The sequence below is a fragment of the Anabrus simplex genome, chromosome 2 (assembly GCF_040414725.1).
Source record: "Anabrus simplex isolate iqAnaSimp1 chromosome 2, ASM4041472v1, whole genome shotgun sequence".
NCBI classification, from domain to species: domain Eukaryota; kingdom Metazoa; phylum Arthropoda; class Insecta; order Orthoptera; family Tettigoniidae; genus Anabrus; species Anabrus simplex.
In genome coordinates this window covers 1225172319-1225191241 of record NC_090266.1, presented here as the reverse complement: position 1 = coordinate 1225191241, position 18923 = coordinate 1225172319, and the positions used below count along the sequence as shown (strand labels likewise).

The 18923-nt window shown below is 37.3% G+C and overlaps 1 protein-coding gene across 2 annotated transcripts in view; it reads right to left on the bottom strand.

Moving 5' to 3' along the window:
- Positions 1 to 18923, bottom strand: part of LOC136864824 (eukaryotic translation initiation factor 3 subunit E) — a 365794-nt gene that overhangs the window by 228975 nt on the left and 117896 nt on the right. The gene's annotated exons all lie outside the window — the stretch shown is intronic.

The window sequence follows — 18923 nt, the reverse complement described above, 5'->3', positions numbered from 1 at the left end:
ATTAATTTTTAAAATCTTGAAGAGTAAAATTTACATTAAAAATAACAATAATGGTTTTAAAAAAATTTTTTACAATGTGAAGAATTACAAAGGTGAAAGTATTAAAATTATTGACATTAAAAGGCTGCTATTACAAGTAAAATGGACAAAGCAACAGACTGTAATGAACAAGTAGAGAGATTGCTATAAAATTAAGTTGAGCGATTGGCGGTTACAATTAGATTCTGACGAGAATGACGATCAGACATATTTATTCAAAAAGTAATATTGAGAAAATAATGTTGAAGGTTAGTCAAGAGATCACTCTATTCCTTTCTAGGAGACAAAAGACGAAAGTAATAGGCATATGGTCGAAATGTAGAACACATTGATGAGAAGATAAAAAGTTGCAGATTAAAGGTTGAAGAACAGTGTTGAAATTGGACCTCTGTGGACCATCGCAATTTGAAGCGATGTTAAAATGTTGTCAAGAATATGAGTTTATTGACAGTTGAATCTGTAAAAGGAAACCAGAAACATAGTATTAATTGTGTGAAAATATTTTTTTAAAAGTTTAGCGGAGGTCGTGTATACTTACCATTTGACGAGGTGAAGCTAACTTGTACGTTATGAATTAAGTGTATTGACAACTGTAGACTTTTTACTACGAGTGTTGTAGCTGTAGGTTTGTGTTGGAGGGGGAACTGTTTGCGGAGGCGTGATTACTGGCTTGTTCTTAGTGCTTGGAGGGGAGCTGCTATTGGTGGGAGTGAAGGAGGAGAGTGTATTACTGCGCGTGTTGTATCATTGAGAAGCCATTGGAGGGAGCGATATTAGAGTGGGTGCGGCTATGGGTTTATTGGTTGCATTTGAATTAGAGGTACTAGCTGTGAGGGGAAGGGAGGGGAGTGTATTAGCTGTAGAGGAGGTGGGATTGCTTATTAATTTGAAGTTGAAAATTTTTAGGAATATATTGGTGAGGGGAATTGAATTTGAAATAGAATTAAAATCTGTTCATATAAGGTGCTTTTTTAAAATCAATAATGTCATTTAGGTTCTTATCTTTATTGAAATGTTGGTCGAGGAAAATGAATAAATTTTCGCATTCTGTCATAAGTTTACTTTTATCGACTCTTTTGAGAATATGAAGGTCTTGTTCTATTGTAGTGAATTTATGTCCTGTGTCCCTCATGTGGTTGGCCATTGCGGAGAATTTATTGTGTCTTTGAGCATTGTAATGTTCGGCGTATCTGGTGGAGAAGCTGCGGCCAGTTTGGCCAACATAAAAAAAATTACATGTAGAGCATTTCAATCTATATATTCCTGATCCAGAGTAACTATTGTCTGTGATGTTAATGGAGTTTTGATTAAAGAAAAAATTGCAATTAGTGTTTTTTGTTGTGTAGGCTATTTTTAATCATGCTTCATTAATGGATTGGTTATCGGATAAATCTTATGGTTAGTGAACGTGAATTTAGTGTATTTTGGTTTGACGGGTTTCAATGGAGTTATATTTGTAGCTAGTTTTAATTTGGTTTTGTTGATGATTTTGTCAATTATATCTGTGTTAAATCCGTTGAATTTAGCTATATCCTTAATGAACAGTAATTCTTTCTTTAAATTAGTAGAGGACATCGGAATTATTAATGCTCTATATATTAGACTGTGATAAGTGGCTTTTTTATGCGAGTTGGGGTGTAATGAATCATTTTATATGGTTGTTGGAGAAAAGGTGGGTTTTCTGTATATGATAATATGTTATCGCTGTTGTTGATCTGTTTATGACTGCTATGGTATCATAAACACAGCGATGCCAAAGACATTGATGTTATTAATAATCTTACTGTGTTCGAGATTATCTAAGTATATATTGGCTAATATACCAGATAACGGGTCTCCCATCGCCAAACCTCCCTGTTGGTAAATTTTCTTATTGAAAGTGAAGTAGTTGTTGTCTAAAACGAAACTAAGTAATTTTAACCATTTATCAATTTCGATTTTACTCAATGTGCTATGCTTCAACAGATTGTCTTTTATGATGTTAATAGTATTATTGATAGGGATGTATATATACATGTTGGTGATATATTGGTATTACATGTAATACTAATGACAACCAGGCAATGACAAAACCTAACAAGTATTTGAACCTGAGAATTAAAATAGGCAAGATATCTAGAGATATTAAGTTTCTTAGAGATTGCTTAAAATTAGAGTTGGTACCTAAGTTTCTTAAATCTTTACAAAGAAAAGGTTATCTCTATTCAAAATCTTATGCCACTCAAAAAAAAGTAAACAGCATATGGTTGAAAAATGAAATTAAGCTATTATACAAGAAAAAATCTACTAAATTTACAATTATGTAGGACTCATTTGACCATTTATCAAAAATTATCTCCACTTGAATGGAGTTCATTTTTAAGGTACACTGACCTTAAATTATCATACATATTAGATAGGAAACAGAAAACCCTAAACCACAAATTGTTTTGTTTACAAGAAAACAAATGCAAAACATCTGACCAAAATACAAACAACAAAGTGTTCCCTTCCCATTTGACTAACATTCCTACCACAATTAACCTACCTAATACAGCATTCTCTAACCAAGAGATGAATCTATTAGATAAAGGTATCAAACATAATTGGCCTAATCACAAAAAAGCATAGGAGATTATCACTACCATCACTGAAACCAAAACTAATATCAATAAACAAATCCTGATTGATAAACAAAATGACGTACGTTTTGAAGTAAAAAAGAAACTCCCAACATTGATTAATGAGATAACTTCTAACAACAACTACAACGTCTCGAAACAAATTCTAAACCTGAAATCCAAAATCCACAATACCAACATTGTAATAAATTACAAAAGCAGATAAGGGCAACACCATAGTAAAAATGAACAAACAGGATTACATTAATAAAACAAACTTTTTTTTGAAACAAAACCTAAACCTTAATTAACAAAGATCCAACAAACAAAATACAGCGTAACTTACAGAACCTTCTCAAAAATTCTACTTTCATTTTAAATGATCAAGATTATCAAAAATTAACTGTAATGAAACCAAAATTACCTACAGTCAGATCATTGCCCAAAATTCATGAAAAGGAGGTCCCCATTCGACCCATAATTAATAGTATGAATAGCCCTACTTATAAAACTTCTCAATTCTTACACCAATTCCTGAAAAAACATTTCAAATTTCATAACTTCAACCCCATAAAAAACTCGACTGAACTTTGCAATTCCCTAAATAAATTCAGTCTGCAACCAAACCACGTTTTATGTTCTTTCAACATCACCAACATGTATACAAACATCCCTATCAATAATACTATTAACATCATAAAAAACAACATAGCACATTAAGTAAAATCGAAATTGATGAATGGTTAAAATTACTTAGTTTCGTTTTTGACAACAACTACTTCACCTTCAATAAGAAAATTTACAAACAGGAAGCTATAGCTATAATAATAATAATAATAATAATAATAATAATAATAATAATAATAATGTTATTTGTTTTACGTCCCACTAACTACTCTTTTACAGTTTTTGGAGACGCCGAGGTGCCAGAATTTAGTCCCGCAGGAGTTCTTTTACGTGCCAGTAAATCTACCGACACGAGGCTGATGTATTGGAGCACCTTCAAATACCACCGGACTGAGCCAGGATCGAACCAGCCAAATTGGGGTGAGAAGGCCAGCGCCTTAACCGTCTGAGCCACTCAGCCCAGTAACAGGAAGGTTTGGCGATGGGAGACCCGTTATCTGGTATATTAGCCGATATATACTTAGATAATCCCGAACACAGTAAGATCATTAATAACATCAATGGACTCTGTCTTTGGCATCGCTATGTCGATGGTACCATAGCAATCATAGATAAACAAATCAACAACAGTGATAACATACTATCATTTCTTAACAATTTGGATAATAACATTAAATTCACTAAAGAAGATGAGATCAATAGCTCTTTGAATTTCCTAGACATCAAAATCACACGAGTATCAAACATGTTCGACTTCCAAATATACAGAAAACCCACCTTTTTTCCAATAACCATATAAAATGATTCATTACACCCCAACTCACATAAAAAAGCCACTTATCGCAGTCTAATATATAGAGCATTAATAATTTCGATGTCCTCTACTAACTTAAAGAAAGAATTACTGTTCATTACGGAAATAGCTAAATTCAACGGATTTAACACAGATATATTTGACAAAATCATCAATAAAACCAAATTAAAACTAGCTACAAATTTAACTCCATTGAAACCCGTCAAACCAAAATACGCTAAATTGACGTTCACTAACCATAAGATTTATCCGATAACCAATCCATTAATGAAGCACGATGTAAAAATAGCCTACACAACAAAAAACACTAATCGCAATTTTTTCTTTAATCAAAACTCCATTAACATCACAGACAATAGTTACTCTGGATCAGGAATATATAGATTGAAATGTTCTACATGTAATTTTTCTTATGTTGGCCAAACTGGCCGCAGCTTCTCCACCAGATACGCCGAACATTACAATGCTCAAAGACACAATAAATTCTCCGCAATGGCCAACCACATGAGGGACACAGGACATAAATTCACTACAATAGAACAAGACCTTCATATTCTCAAAAGAGTCGACACAAGTAAACTTATGACAGAATGCGAAAATTTATTCATTTTCCTCGACCAACATTTCAATAAAGATAAGAACCTAAATGACATTATTGATTTTAAAAAAGCCCCTTATATGAACAGATTTTAATTCTATTACAAAATTCAATTCCCCTCACCAATATATTCCTAAAAATTTTCAACATCAAATTAATAAGCAATCCCACCTCCTTTACAGCTAATACACTCCCCTCCCTTCCCCTCACAGCTAGTACCTCTAATTCAAATGCAACCAATAAACCCATAGCCGCACCCACTCTAATATCACTCCCTCCAATGGCTTCTCAATGATACAATACGCGCAGTAATACACTTTCCTCTTTCTCTCCCACCAATAGCAGCTCCCCTCCAAGTGCTACGAACAAGCCAATAATCATGCCTCCGCAAACAGTTCCCCCTCCAACACAAACCTACAGCTACAACACTCGTAGTAAGAAGTCTACAGTTGTCAATACACTTAATTCATAACGTACAAGTTAGCTTCACCTCGTCAAATGGTAAGTATACACGACCTCCGCTAAACTTTTAAAAAATCTTCTCATACAATTAATACCATGTTTCTGGTTTCCTCTTACAGATTCAACTGTCAATAAACTCATATTCTTGACAACATTTTAACATCGCTTCAAATTGCAATGGTCCACAGAGGTCCAATTTTAACACTGTCTCCAACCTTTAATCTACAACTTTTTCTCTTCTCATCAATGTGTTCTACATTTCTACCATATGCCTATGACTTTCGTCTTTTGTCTCCTAGAAAGGAATAGAGTGATCTCTTGACTAACCTTCAACATTATTTTCTCAATATTACTTTTTCAATAAATATGTCTGATCGTCATTCTCGTCAGAATCTAATTGTAACCGCCAATCGCTCAACTTAATTTTATAGCAATCTCACTACTTGTTCATCACAGTCTGTTGCTTTGTCCATTTTACTTGTAATAGCAGCCTTTTAATGTCAATAATTTTAATACTTTCACCTTTGTAATTCTTCACATTGTAAAAAAAAATGTTAAAACCAACATTATTTTTAACGCTAATTTTAATTTAAGTCTCTTCAAGATTTTTAAAATTAATTTCATCTTATTATATGTTAATCAAGTGCTTATTTTTATTCCAAGGTTAAGACAATGGCTAATGATGCCTTCATACTAGGCGAAACATGTACCATTTTGAGTTAATAGATCAATGTAAATCATCCAAGAGATGACTTATTGTATTGATTAGGTGGTCAATTTAATAAATAACTTACTGTTATTATTCTAATCAAATATCATCAATACGGACCAAAAATGATATTTATTACATGTAATCCCATTTGGACTCCGTAATGCGGCTCAAACATTTCAAAGATATATCGACAATATATTCAGAGACCTCCATTTCGTGTACTGTTATATAGATGACATCCTAGTGGCATCACAAGATGAAGGAAAGCACAAGAAGCATCTTCAAATGCTTTTCGAATGCCTCAGTAAGTTCAACATCAGAATTAATCTGAACAAATGGATTTTCAGTTCAACAGAAGTACCTTTCCTGGAATATGTGATATCTGCAGAAGGAATCAGACCACTACCAGAGAGAGTACAAACCATTGTTGACTATCCGCTACATACAACAATAAAGGAACTGCGCCGGTTTCTTGGTATCGTTAATTTTTACCGAAGAGCACTACCAAATTCAGCCAGTAAACAAGCAGAGCTTTTGAACCATCTCCACGGTACTAAGAAAAATGACAACAGAAAAATTAATTGGACAGAAAATCTTCGACAAGCCTTTAATGACCTAAAAAACAGCTCGGCCGATTCAGCACTTCTAGCTCATTCATCTTCAAATTTACCTCTAATTTTAATGGTAGACGCCTCAGATTATGCTACTGGTGCATCCTTGCAACAATTCAAGGACAATAATCTGCAACCATTAGCATTCTTCTCTAAGAAACTGACAAATGCAGAGAGGAATTACTCAATCTACGACAGAGAACTCCTCGCTGCCTACTCAGCGGTGAAGCACTTTCAGTACATGCTTGAAGGACGTGATTTCCCGATTTACACAGACCACAAGCCACTCACCTTCAATTTCAAGCAACATTCAGACAAAGCTTCTCCACATCAGATCCGACACGTTAGTTTCATCGGACAGTTCACCACAGACATACGTTACATTACTGAGAAGGAGAACACCGCAGCTGATGCTTGTTCACGAATTGCTTCAATCACTATACCTCTAATTGTTACCATGGAACAAATAGCAGAAAGCCAACAATGTGACGAAGAACTTCCACACATTAAGAATACGTCATTTGCACTTCGAACAATAATGCTGCCCAATGGTAAAGAACTTGTTTGCGACATGACTGAAGATATGATTTGCCCATATGTACCTCAACAATTGTGCAGCAATTTTCAACTTGCTACACAATCTAGCTCACCCTGGGGTTCAAGCAACCATTAATTTAGTAAAAAAAGCACTTCATTTGGCCATCACTACAAAAGGGCGTAAAGACCTGGACATCAGCATGTATTCCTTGCCAATGAAGTAAAGTCTGTGGAGACACACCAACAGTGCAGTGGGACATTATCCTCCAATGGCAGCAGGATTCAGTCACATTAACGTGGACATACACGGACCCCTACCTCCATCACAAGGATATCGCTATTTACTAACAATTACTGATCGTTTCTCTCGATGGCCATGAGCTGACATCACAGCAGAAGCAGTTTCATTTGCCATAGTCTCAACATGGAGATCTCGTTTTGGCGTGCCTCATATCATAACTACCGATCGCAGAAGGGAGTCTGAATGACAACTTTTCAAATGCCTCACAAGCACACTGAGCATCATCCACATTAAAACTACAGCATATCATCCGGCAGCAAATAGAAAAATTGAACGCTGGCACCGTCGATGAAAATCTGTTTTGAAGGTACAGATGTCTGATGATTGGGTTTGGAAGCTTCCTCTGGTCTTGTTAGGACTTCGTTCTTACATAATTCCGTAAATCAATACCTCGCCAGTGGAAATGACTTACGGCTCAACAATTAGGTTACCAGGAGTATTTCTCAATGAACAGAAATTAGTAACTGACATCCCAACCTTCATTTTCAAATTGAAGGAACAGTTGAGGAATCTAAGACCAGTCCCAACAGAACATCAAGTCCACAAGAAGATCCTTTTCCCTCCACGGCTGATGATGAGCAAGTTCGTTTTTGTTCGACATGATGCAGTCAGAACACCTCTTTAATCACCACATGACGGGCCAAATCCAGTCCTGTCTTGCAGTGACAAACACTTGGAGGTGGAGGTGCCAACAGGGGAAACAACCTATTAGCACTGACAGATTGAAATCTGCCTTCCTTCTGACAGACCAATCATCGGACAACAGGGAAGACACATCTGGAGAAACCACTTTGGATATTCCGTCGAATTCCATTTGAAAGACTGAACCTTCAGAAGATGACAGGCAGCAATCAACCCAATACACCTGCACCACGGATCGCCAGATCAGGTCGAAGGGTCACCTTCCCTCGAAAATACATGGACGCTGTCACTGTGGAGGGAGTGTGTGGCGGACTCGAGTATTAATATATGTATATAAACTCCTTGAACTTTGTTTATGTTTTGAAGACTTCTAATGTTATCTCTCTGATAATTATTCATGTTGTACGTTCGTTCCCACGATTCTTTGAATATTCATTGAACACATAAATACATCACCCCTTTTCTGTTATTGGTTTTCTATAAACATCAATAACTACAGAAGAATGCACCCTCCAAGAGAAATTATAAAATATTCTCCGACCTTCGCAAACACCACAAGTATTTATTAAGGCGGGATTACTCAGAATATATTAACGGAGCATGCCTTGATGTAAGACAACAGTAAAAGGTTCTGGTCACTTATAAATAACACGAGACAGCAAATAAATACTGGAAGTAGTAACCTGGGACCATTCTGTAGCCAGTGGAGCCGACAAACCTGAATTATTTAATGAATATTTTATATCTTCTTCTTCTTCTTCTTCTTCTTCTTCTTCTTCTTCTTCTTCTTCTCCTTTTCTAGCCTATTTCAATCCACTGCTGGATATAGGCCTCTTCCATATGCTTCTATCGTCTTCGGTCTTGAGCCACTTGGAACCAGCGTGTTCCAGCCAACAGCTTTATGTCAGCCATCTCTTCTGGGGTCTTCCAATGCCTCTCTTGTGTTCCCATGGTCTCCAGTGAACTATTCTAGAGGTCCACCTGTTGTAGTCTTGTCGAGCTACGTGTCCTACCCATTGCCATTTTAGTCTTGCTACTCTCTCCAGGAAGTCTGTTACATTAGTTCTTCTCCTGAGGTCCTCTGAACGGATCTTATCCCTAAGGCTGATCCCTAGCATCTGTCGCTCCATTGCTCGTTGTGTTCGCTGAAGCTTGCGAGCACTTTCCTTCGTCAGAGTCATCGTTTCCAGACCGTAAGTAGTAACAGGCAGCACGCACGTATTATAAACCTTGGTCTTCAGGTCAACTGGAACATCCTTGTTGGTGAGGATGAATCTTAGTTTTCAGAATGCAGTCCAACTCATACCTATTCTGCGAGGAATTTCTGTACGTTGGTTGTCTTTTCCAAGTTTTATCTTGTGTCCAAGATAGATGTACTCATCGACAGCTTCTATATATTGGTTTCCCATTTTAAGTGGTCGACTGTCTGGGCTTAGTATTTTCGTTTTATTAATGTTCATTTCCAAACCAATCTTAGCAGAAGCAGTTTTTAATTCTTGGATCATGCTTTCTAGCTCATCTAGATTTTCACTTATGAGCACAATGTCATCAGCAAAACGCAGGTGGTTCAAATATAACCCGTTGATTTTTATTCCTTTATTATCCCAATGAAGGGTTTTGAATACATCTTCCAAGGCAAGGGTAAACAGATTTGGAGAGATTGTGTCACCTTGTCAAACTCCTATGCCAACTGGGATTTTATTGGTGATGAGGTCTTGGTCCACTCTGACTACCATTGTTGCTTGATCATAAATGTTTTCCAGGAGCTTTATATACCTTGAGTTTATCATGATGGCATTTTGAAGTGCCTTCATGATTGCCCAAATCTCCACTGAGTCAAAAGCTTTTTTATAATCAATGAAAGCCAGATGAATCTTAATGTTGTACTCAGTGGTTTTCTCAAGAAGAAGACGAATAGTCTGGATGTGTTCAACAATTGAGAAACCTTTACAAAATCCCGCTTGCTCGGCAGGTTGATAAAAATCCAGTTCTCTTGTGAGGCGGTTGGTTACAATTTTAGTCAGGAGCTTGTAACTCACAGGATGATAGTTCTCTAAATTTTCCTTATCAATGTTCTTAAAGAGAAGTATCACTTCAGCATTTTTGGAATTTTTTGGTATTCTTCCAGAGTTAATACACTTGTTGATGAGTATTCTCACAGCTTCTAGCAGATCTCTTCCACCTAATTTCAGCATTTCATTCGTTATTTTATCCTCACCTGGGGATTTTTTATTCCTTAGTTGTTTAAGTGCATTTTCAATCTCAGCAGTGGTTACTTCCGGTGTTACTTCATGTGTATATTTCTGGGCTAGTTATTCATCACTGGGTGGTTTATTAATGGTTGATGTATACAGCTTGTAGCAGAAATCTCTAATAACTTCAGTAATGATTTGCCTATCTGTGACTATTTCTCCATTTTGGTTCTTAAGTTTTGTAATTTTTGGTCTTCCTGTAGACATGTTGTTCTTTAAAATCTTCATGTTTTTATTTTCTTCAATTGTCTGCATGATCATGTTATTATTAAATTTCCTTAGATCTTTTCTTATTTCCTTGTGAATGGTCTTGTTAAGATTTTTGTATTCTGCTGTATCCCTGTCCACTGTTTTCCTGTCCTTAATGAGCTGCATGGTATTAAGTGAAAGTCAGCTCCTCTTATTAGTTCAATGGGATCTCCATTGCTGCATTTTGAATACTGACTGTAATTTTCTCATTAAGTTTGTTCACGTCCAAGTATTTCAAATCTTCTGTTGGGTTAGGCTTTTTGGTAAGAGCTTGTTGAAATGATGATTATGTTTTACTAAGTCCTCTACTCTTGGAAAAGTGTACCTCCTTGTCATTTTGGACTGTTCAAGTTTGAGGTAAAATGTGAAGGTTGCTAGAACTAGCCTATGGTCGCTTCCTGTATCAAATCTGTTGAGAACAGTAACATCTGTACAATATTTCTTCTTGTTGGTCAGGATAAAATCTATCTCATTCTCGGTTTGTCCATCGGGGCTCTTCCATGTCCATTTTCGTTGGATGGGCTTTTTAAAGAAAGTATTCATGCAATTGAGATTTTCGACTGTGAGATATTCTAGCAATCTTTCTCCTCTTTCGTTTCGATCACCTAGTCCACATGTACCAATGTTCTCTGGGTCTCCGATATCCATTTGACCCACTTTTGCATTGAAGTCTCCAATGATGACACAGAGTTGTGTCTTTTCTGAATTTTTCGCTCTGGTGATAACTTCATACAACTGTTCCACTTCCTCTTCGTCAGAAGAACTGGTTGGAGCATAGACGTGCATGACTTGTATGGAGAATTTACTATTCAATTTGAGGACAATATATATCACTCTGAGACACAAATCATCTTGTGTATGCATTCTTTGATATTTTTATTGACAAGAATAGCAACCCCATGTGTAGAAGCATCCCTGTTATTATGTAAGATGACATGACCTGATGGAAGGGTCTCAGCTTTTTCTCCTTCAAGGCGAGTCTCACAAATACCCAGAATATCCCATTTTATGTCATGCAGTTCTTGTTCTAGCCTTTCCAGGTCTTCAGCTAGTCTCATAGTTCTTATGTTGTATGTGGCTATTCTTATTTTTTTAGTCATTCTTTTCGAATTTTTGCCTCCCCCAGAATCCCTGAGGCAGACTGACGTATTGTCAGTGTGAGATTCTGAGTCTTTCACTCTACTCACCTGGGGTAGTTTTGTTTGAAAATTCAAAGTCATAGGAGTTCATGGAAGGTGTTCAGCAATAAAACACCATGCTTGCCAGACGTGTTGGTGAGTTGTGATTCAGATGCCCCTAACATGGGCAACAGACGCTGTCGGGGTACCGCCACTAACATGTGGAACCATCGTGCCCTTTATGTGTTGTACTCGTATTAATCCCCAAGTACAGGGCTGCCTCTTCCAACATCTCCGCCGTTGATGTTGTTGAGGTCTTCACTCGTAACCTTGACCCTGGGACACACCGGGTCAGTGTGCTCTGAGACTCACATAGGCAGGGGCGCCACTCCCTGGGTAGAGCTGCCTCCAAGGAGGGTCTCTAATTTTGTTAAACCTGTGCAGTATGCTGATTTTCCTAAAATCAAACCTGTTACTTCCCATAGCCTCAGTAATATTGCTACCACTGAATATGAAGGTCTCACTCCTATCTTCCTTAAGAATACAGCAGTAACTCTTTCATACTCTATTAGCGTGATATTCAATTGGTGCTTCTCAGTCGGCTACTTTCCGAGCTCCTGGAAACTTGCTCATATCACATCCATTCTTAAAGGTAGACAGATTAGTCCAGTCAAGTTAAACATGAAAACGGGGTTGTGCTTGCAAAAGGTTCGGTCGTTCTGAATTGTTTATATGTTCTTAGAACCTAAACCAATATTAAAAAACCAGATTTACAATTTTGAAAGTGCTGTGCGAGTGGGGGTGTACCCAAAAAACCATGAAATTTTCGGACTTTTTTCGGGTTTTGCTCAATATCTCAGTGAAGGAGGAGTCTAACTGGTATAGCCACTCTATGTACTTTTAAAGTAGACTAAATGTGCTACAATCTGAGACCAGGGCGAGCTCTATACATCCATTGGTTCTCAAGATACAGTTCTTCAAAAATAAGCAATTTTTTTCGAAATGGTCACTTATTTTGTGAAATATCTTTTAAAATACGCATCCCATGTCAAATATTATATGAAATGAAGTTGTAATAAATTTAATTAGCTTTTATTTGAGACCAGATTGGTATCTGTAGGCCCAGCGATTCTCTCAAAAACGGCAAATAACCAAAAACAGTCATAAGTGGATTTTGGGGGGAAATGCAAATAAACTGTTCTCACGTCTTTTTATGGTTTCATGGTTTTATTTATTTATTGGAACCTTCATTTGTACACTGTCCACAAGATGCTCCCTTTTGTCCACGTAGCTGGACATCATTTTGTACGCTAAGAGCACGCACCTCTACCTTCAGGATATGATGGCTCTACAAGATCGGATGGATAAAAGTGAATACGACATGTTCACAAAAGGATCATTCACCATTCGCTGGTCTGACAAGTTTTGGTCTGGGTTGTGGTCAGACCTAAGAATTGAACAGAAGCTGATACGATCCATGAAGACAGTGTGCTCGCAAGGTGGACAACAGGAATGGTGTTTATGGTGAATATAGGCTATGTGAAGAGCTTGAAAGATTTTGCAGCATCTCATATCCAACTGAGGAGCAGCATGTAGACATGAGATCTTCTAGAATCGTCCGAGATAACAGTGATGTGGAAAAACTCTAACACTGGTTTGCTCTCCACCCTCCATTTCCCAAAACTGACAGTTTGCTTTCTATCAGTAGTGGTTTTCTGACAGGTCCTGAAGATGTAAAGGATGACTTCAAGTATGAGTTGGAACCGTTCCCGATGTCTCTGTTCTATTATTATTTATAAATTTCATTTTGACAGATTCAAAGTATAGATAAGAAATGTGTTTTTCCACCATTCAATACACAATTTATTTTAATAGATTAAACTAGTACCGGTTTCGGCTCTTTAACGGCCATCATCATCATCATCATCATGGCCGTTAAAGAGCCAAAACCGGTACTAGTTTAATCTATTAAAATAAATTGTGTATTGAATGGTGGAAAAACACATTTCTTATCTATACTTTGTCTCTGTTCTATGCGCAAAGTCATAAAATCAACTCTGTACTACGCCTTCACTCTTCTTTCCAGGCCGGGCTGAGTGGCTGAGACGGTTAAGGCGCTGGCCTTCTAACCCCAACTTGGCAGGTTCGATCCTGGCTCAGTCCGGTGGTATTTGAAGGTGCTCAAATACGACAGCCCCGTGTCGGTAGATTTACTGGCACGTAAAAGAACTCCTGCGGGACTAAATTCCGGCACCTCGGCGTCTCCGAAGACCTTAAAAAGTAGTTAGTGGGACGTAAAACAAATAACATTATTATTATTATCTTCTTTCCAGACACACGCCGATAGATGTCAGCACTCACGTCGTTTTGGGATGGTGGCTACCTCTTGCAAAAGGTCGTGCGGCAGTGGAAGAGCACAGTTCGATCACTCTTGGCGCGTAATACTACCTACGTCCGTAATCACTTTGGGAAGAAAGTCTCCATAGTTCCTGACGGCTACCCCGAAGATGCTACTAAAAACCCCACCAAAACAGCGGAACGACTCCGGCGCTACGCAGCTCATTCCAGCTACGAACTGACATTCGATGAATCCACAGTAATTCAAATTGCTCAAGAGCATGTATATTGGGCAATGAGAACAACAAGAGACACCTAATAACTCTTTTTGTGATGCCTTTCAGAAGGAGGGAGTAGAAGTGGCTGTTGCCGAAGAAGATGCGGATCGAGAGATCGTCATAACGGCGCTTTCAAAAAGAGCAGTAGCCGATCAGGGCGTCATAGTTGGAGAAGATGTTGACCTGCTTGTTCTTCTCAACGGTCTAGGCGCTGAAGAGAAAAACGCCTACCTTCAGAAGAGCATGATGGGCGAAGCTGGTTGCTGTCACTACTCTACGACCTCCTACAACCACCAGGACTCCCAGCGATCACCAGGGACGGTACTATTCACCCACGCGTTTACCGGGTGTGATATCACCTCAGCACCGTTTGGCCAAGGAAAGACCAAAATCACCACACTCCTGAGCAAGAGTGAACCACTTGCTGAGCAAGTGGAGGTCTTCCTTCGGCCAGACACCACCCCACAAGCCAGGAGAGAAGCAGGCATCAAGTGCTTTGTGGCTCTATATGGGGGTGACATCGCGAGGGATAGTTTGGATTACCTGAGGTATAAGACGTTTGTCACTTCCACGAGCATAAATCTCGCCCGTTTGCCACGGACGGAAAATGCCGCAGGCCATCGTGCAGCAAAGTGCTACCTCCAAGTGCAGAAGTGGCGGGGAGTCAAATTGAATCCTACTGATTGGGAGTGGAAAGTGTCTTCCCAGGGACACTCCCCCATCCCAACCACCATGGATGCCGCCCCCTCATGCCCTTCAGTGAAAACTTTCATGTAAATGCAAGAAAGAGTGCTCTGGGAGCTGCTCGTGCAGAAAGGTTGGGATATAATGCTCAGTTCTCTGCCAGTCATCCGGTGGCAAATTGTGTGTCAATGTCCCAGATGTGGAGCTGAAATGCTCTGACGATGAAGATGACCCGACTACAGATTGGGTAACTCTCCCAGCGTCCATCAAGCCATCGAGACACCATCGTCGTGCGAGCCCAAGCCCGGGCCATGTAAGATAAAAGGAAAGGGATGATATGACAACCAAAACAATACCTACATGATTTATATTAGTTTTCTTTTTGTGTAAATGTAATTTGACCTTATAGTAGGTACCATGATGTTTGTACGAGCATTTTAGTATGTAGGTACCGGTATATAAAACAATGTTTGACGATGACGTAATTCCCGATAGGTATATTACCGTTTTCCTTTTTCAACAAACCATTTTTTAACAATAAAAATTTAACTGTTTGATAAACAAAACAATAAAAAGACCTAAGAACAGTTTATTTGCATTTCCCTCCAAAACCCACTTATGACTGTTTTTGGTTATCTGCCTTTTTGAGAGAACCGTAGAGCATATAGGTACCAGTCTGGTCTCAAATGAAAGCTAATTAAATTTACTACAACTTCATTTCATATAATATTTGATGTGAGATGCGTATTTTAAGATATTTCACAAAATAATTGACCATTCCGAAGAAATTTCACTTTTTGGAAAAAATTGCCTATTTTCGAAGAACTTTAATAATAATAATAATAATAATAATAATAATAATAATAATAATAATAATAATAATAATAATAATAATAATAATAATGTTATTTGCTTTACGTCCCACTAACTACTTTTTACGGTCTTCGGAGATCGAAGAACTTCATCATGAGAACCAGTGGCTGTATGAAGCTACCCCTGGTCTCAAATTGTAGCAAATTTTGTCTACTTTAAAAGTATATAGAGTGACGATACCGGTTAAACTCTTCCTTCACTGAGATATTGAGCAAAACCTTTAAAAAGTCCAAAAATTTCATGGTTTTTTGGGAACACCACTGCTCGCACAGCACTTTGGAAATTGCAAATCTGTTTTTTTAATTTTGGTTTAAGTCCTAACAACATATAAAAAATTCAGAACGACCGGACCTTTTGCAAGCACGGATGTACATCTTGACTGGACTAGATGGAGTATCATAATCTATAAGCTTCATTTCAGTATTGATTGTAGCTACAACATAAGAATGATACTGAAGCCTCCACCTTATCAATACATTTATTTATATACTATTAATCACAGTAATCACAGTACCGGTTTCGTCCCCTCTAGGGTCATCCTCAGCTGTCATATACCAATATAGTTATTAAAACATCACATTGGAAGGTGTTGTACATACATGAAAATTGACCCAATTTGACAGGCCGTTTAAAATAAGTTGTATGTTAAAAAGGTAAAATTAATCCTCTCTTCTTCAATTATAAAAAGATTACATAATGTGAGAGGCATGTCACTACAATGTTCCTGTAGAATCAGTAAGGAGAACAACAACCAAGATACCAAGAACTACACACAACTTAAAAAACTCAAAAACAAAATCAAACAGAACAATTTACTAATAACTAAGGCAGATAAAGGCAATACAACTGTTATCATGGATAAAGACAAATACATAACCAAAACCAAAACTTGTTTCCAAAAGTCAAAAACAAAGACCCTACTAACAGCATCCAAAGAAATCTAAAAATTTTACTAAAAAATACCCATTTTATTTTAAACGAACAAGAAACCATGAAACTCATCACAATGAACCCAGGACTACCTACTGCTAAAGCATACCCAAAGATTCATAAAGACAATATTCCAATGAGGCCCATAATAAACTATAAACCAAGTCCTACTTACAAATTATCACAATTTATGCAAACATTTCTCAGAAAACATTACGTATTTTTAGCTAAAAAAAAAAAACAATAAGAAACTCAATAGAATTCTGCAATATCACGAAAGAAATAAAAATAGAACAACACCATAGACTAGCATCATATGACATAATAAACATGTACCCCAACATACCCACGCAAAAAAACATAAAAATTATAGAATCTAATCTCAAAAACCACAGCAAACTCAGTAATTTAGAAATAGAAGAGTTCATAAAATTACTTCACTTTGCTATCAACAATTATTTCAAATTTCATGACACTATATATCACCAAAAAGGATTACCTATGGGATCCCCAACATCAGGTATATTGGCTGAAATCTATATAGATCACACGGAACACCAAGAAATCCAAACACTTTTTTTTTTTTTTTTTTTTTGCTAGAGGCGCCTCTACGCAATCCAGAAACTAGATAATATCCTTTTCTGGTGCAGATTTGTAGATGATGTATTTGTTATAATAGACAATAGACACACGAAGGAAACCAAAATTTTAGAACAATTAAATGGAATAGATCCCCATATAAAATTCACCATGGAAACAGAAAACAATAACAATAAACTTTTTTTTTTTTTTTTTTTGTTAGTTGCTTTACGTCGCACCGACACAGATAGGTCTTATGGCGACGATGGGACAGGGAAGGGCTAGGAGTGGGAAGGAAGCGGGCGTGGCCTTAATTAAGGTACAGCCCCAGCATTTGCCTGGTGTGAAAATGGGAAACCACGGAAAACCATTTTCAGGGCTGCCGACAGTGGGGTTCGAACCTACTATCTCCCGAATACTGGAGACTGGCCGCACTTAAGCGACTGCAGCTATCCAGCTCGGTACACCATAAACTATCTAGACATATCTATAACCAGGCACAATGACCATTTAACATACAAAATATATAGAAAACCCACTCATATATCCAATACAATAAAAATAGACTCTACCCACCCTAACGCACACAAGAAAGTTGCATATTATAGTATGATATATAGAGCTTACAACATACCACTAACAAAAAAGAACTAAATAAAGAAAATTTAATCCATGAAATAGCCAGACAGAATGGGTATAAAAAAGAAATGATCAATAAGATCATATACAAAATAAAAAATCAACCCAAATCCAAATTGATCAGAACTGAAAAAAACCAAAAAGGACTACGTACTATTCACCTATAACAACAGCCATATACATCCCACAACGAACATCTTTAAAAAACGAGGCCTAAAAATAAATTATAAAACCACACGCAGCAATGCCAATATCTTACATAATTCTAAATCTGTTAATAATAAAAATCGATACAACCACTCAGGAGTCTATCGCATGAAATGTAATGACTGCGAAGCCAGTTACATAGGACATACTGGGAGGAACTTCCAGATACAATATAACGAACACATCAATGCAATAAAACAGACATTTTTCAGCCATAGGACAACATATCGAAGACCATAAACACAAATTTACAAATATTGAAAATGACATGCAAATCCCAAGTACTAACCCCAAGTGCCCCTTACTCAGTATCATGGAAGAATTTTACATAAACCTAGACCAATACATCAATCCAAATTTTAACTTGAATGAAATTACAGAAAAAAAAACAATATCTTTTTGACGCAGTTATCCCCCTCCTAAAAAGTAATTATCTAAAAAGAGTTAAGAAACAACATCCCATACAAATAAAAGAACCGCCTACAGACACCTCCCACTCTAATCCTACTCCCCCTACAGCCGCTTCTCCTACCCCTCCTAACTTTCCCTCTATAGCCGCGAGCAGCAGCCCTAGACTAACACGTAACAGAACTCGACGTGCTGCCGTGCAACACACACAGTGTCAACACCCAGTGTAAGTACAACATACACAAAACTTTACTTTTTACAAATCTATTAAACGCCGTTTCTTACACAATTCATTTCTATTTACAGATATCACAGCCTACAACATATAGGAAGAAGCCTACACGCTATCATTTAAGATATTAAAAATGTAAACCATTTGACACTTGACATAGCATATAACGTCATATTAAGGTGCACGTCGCAAAC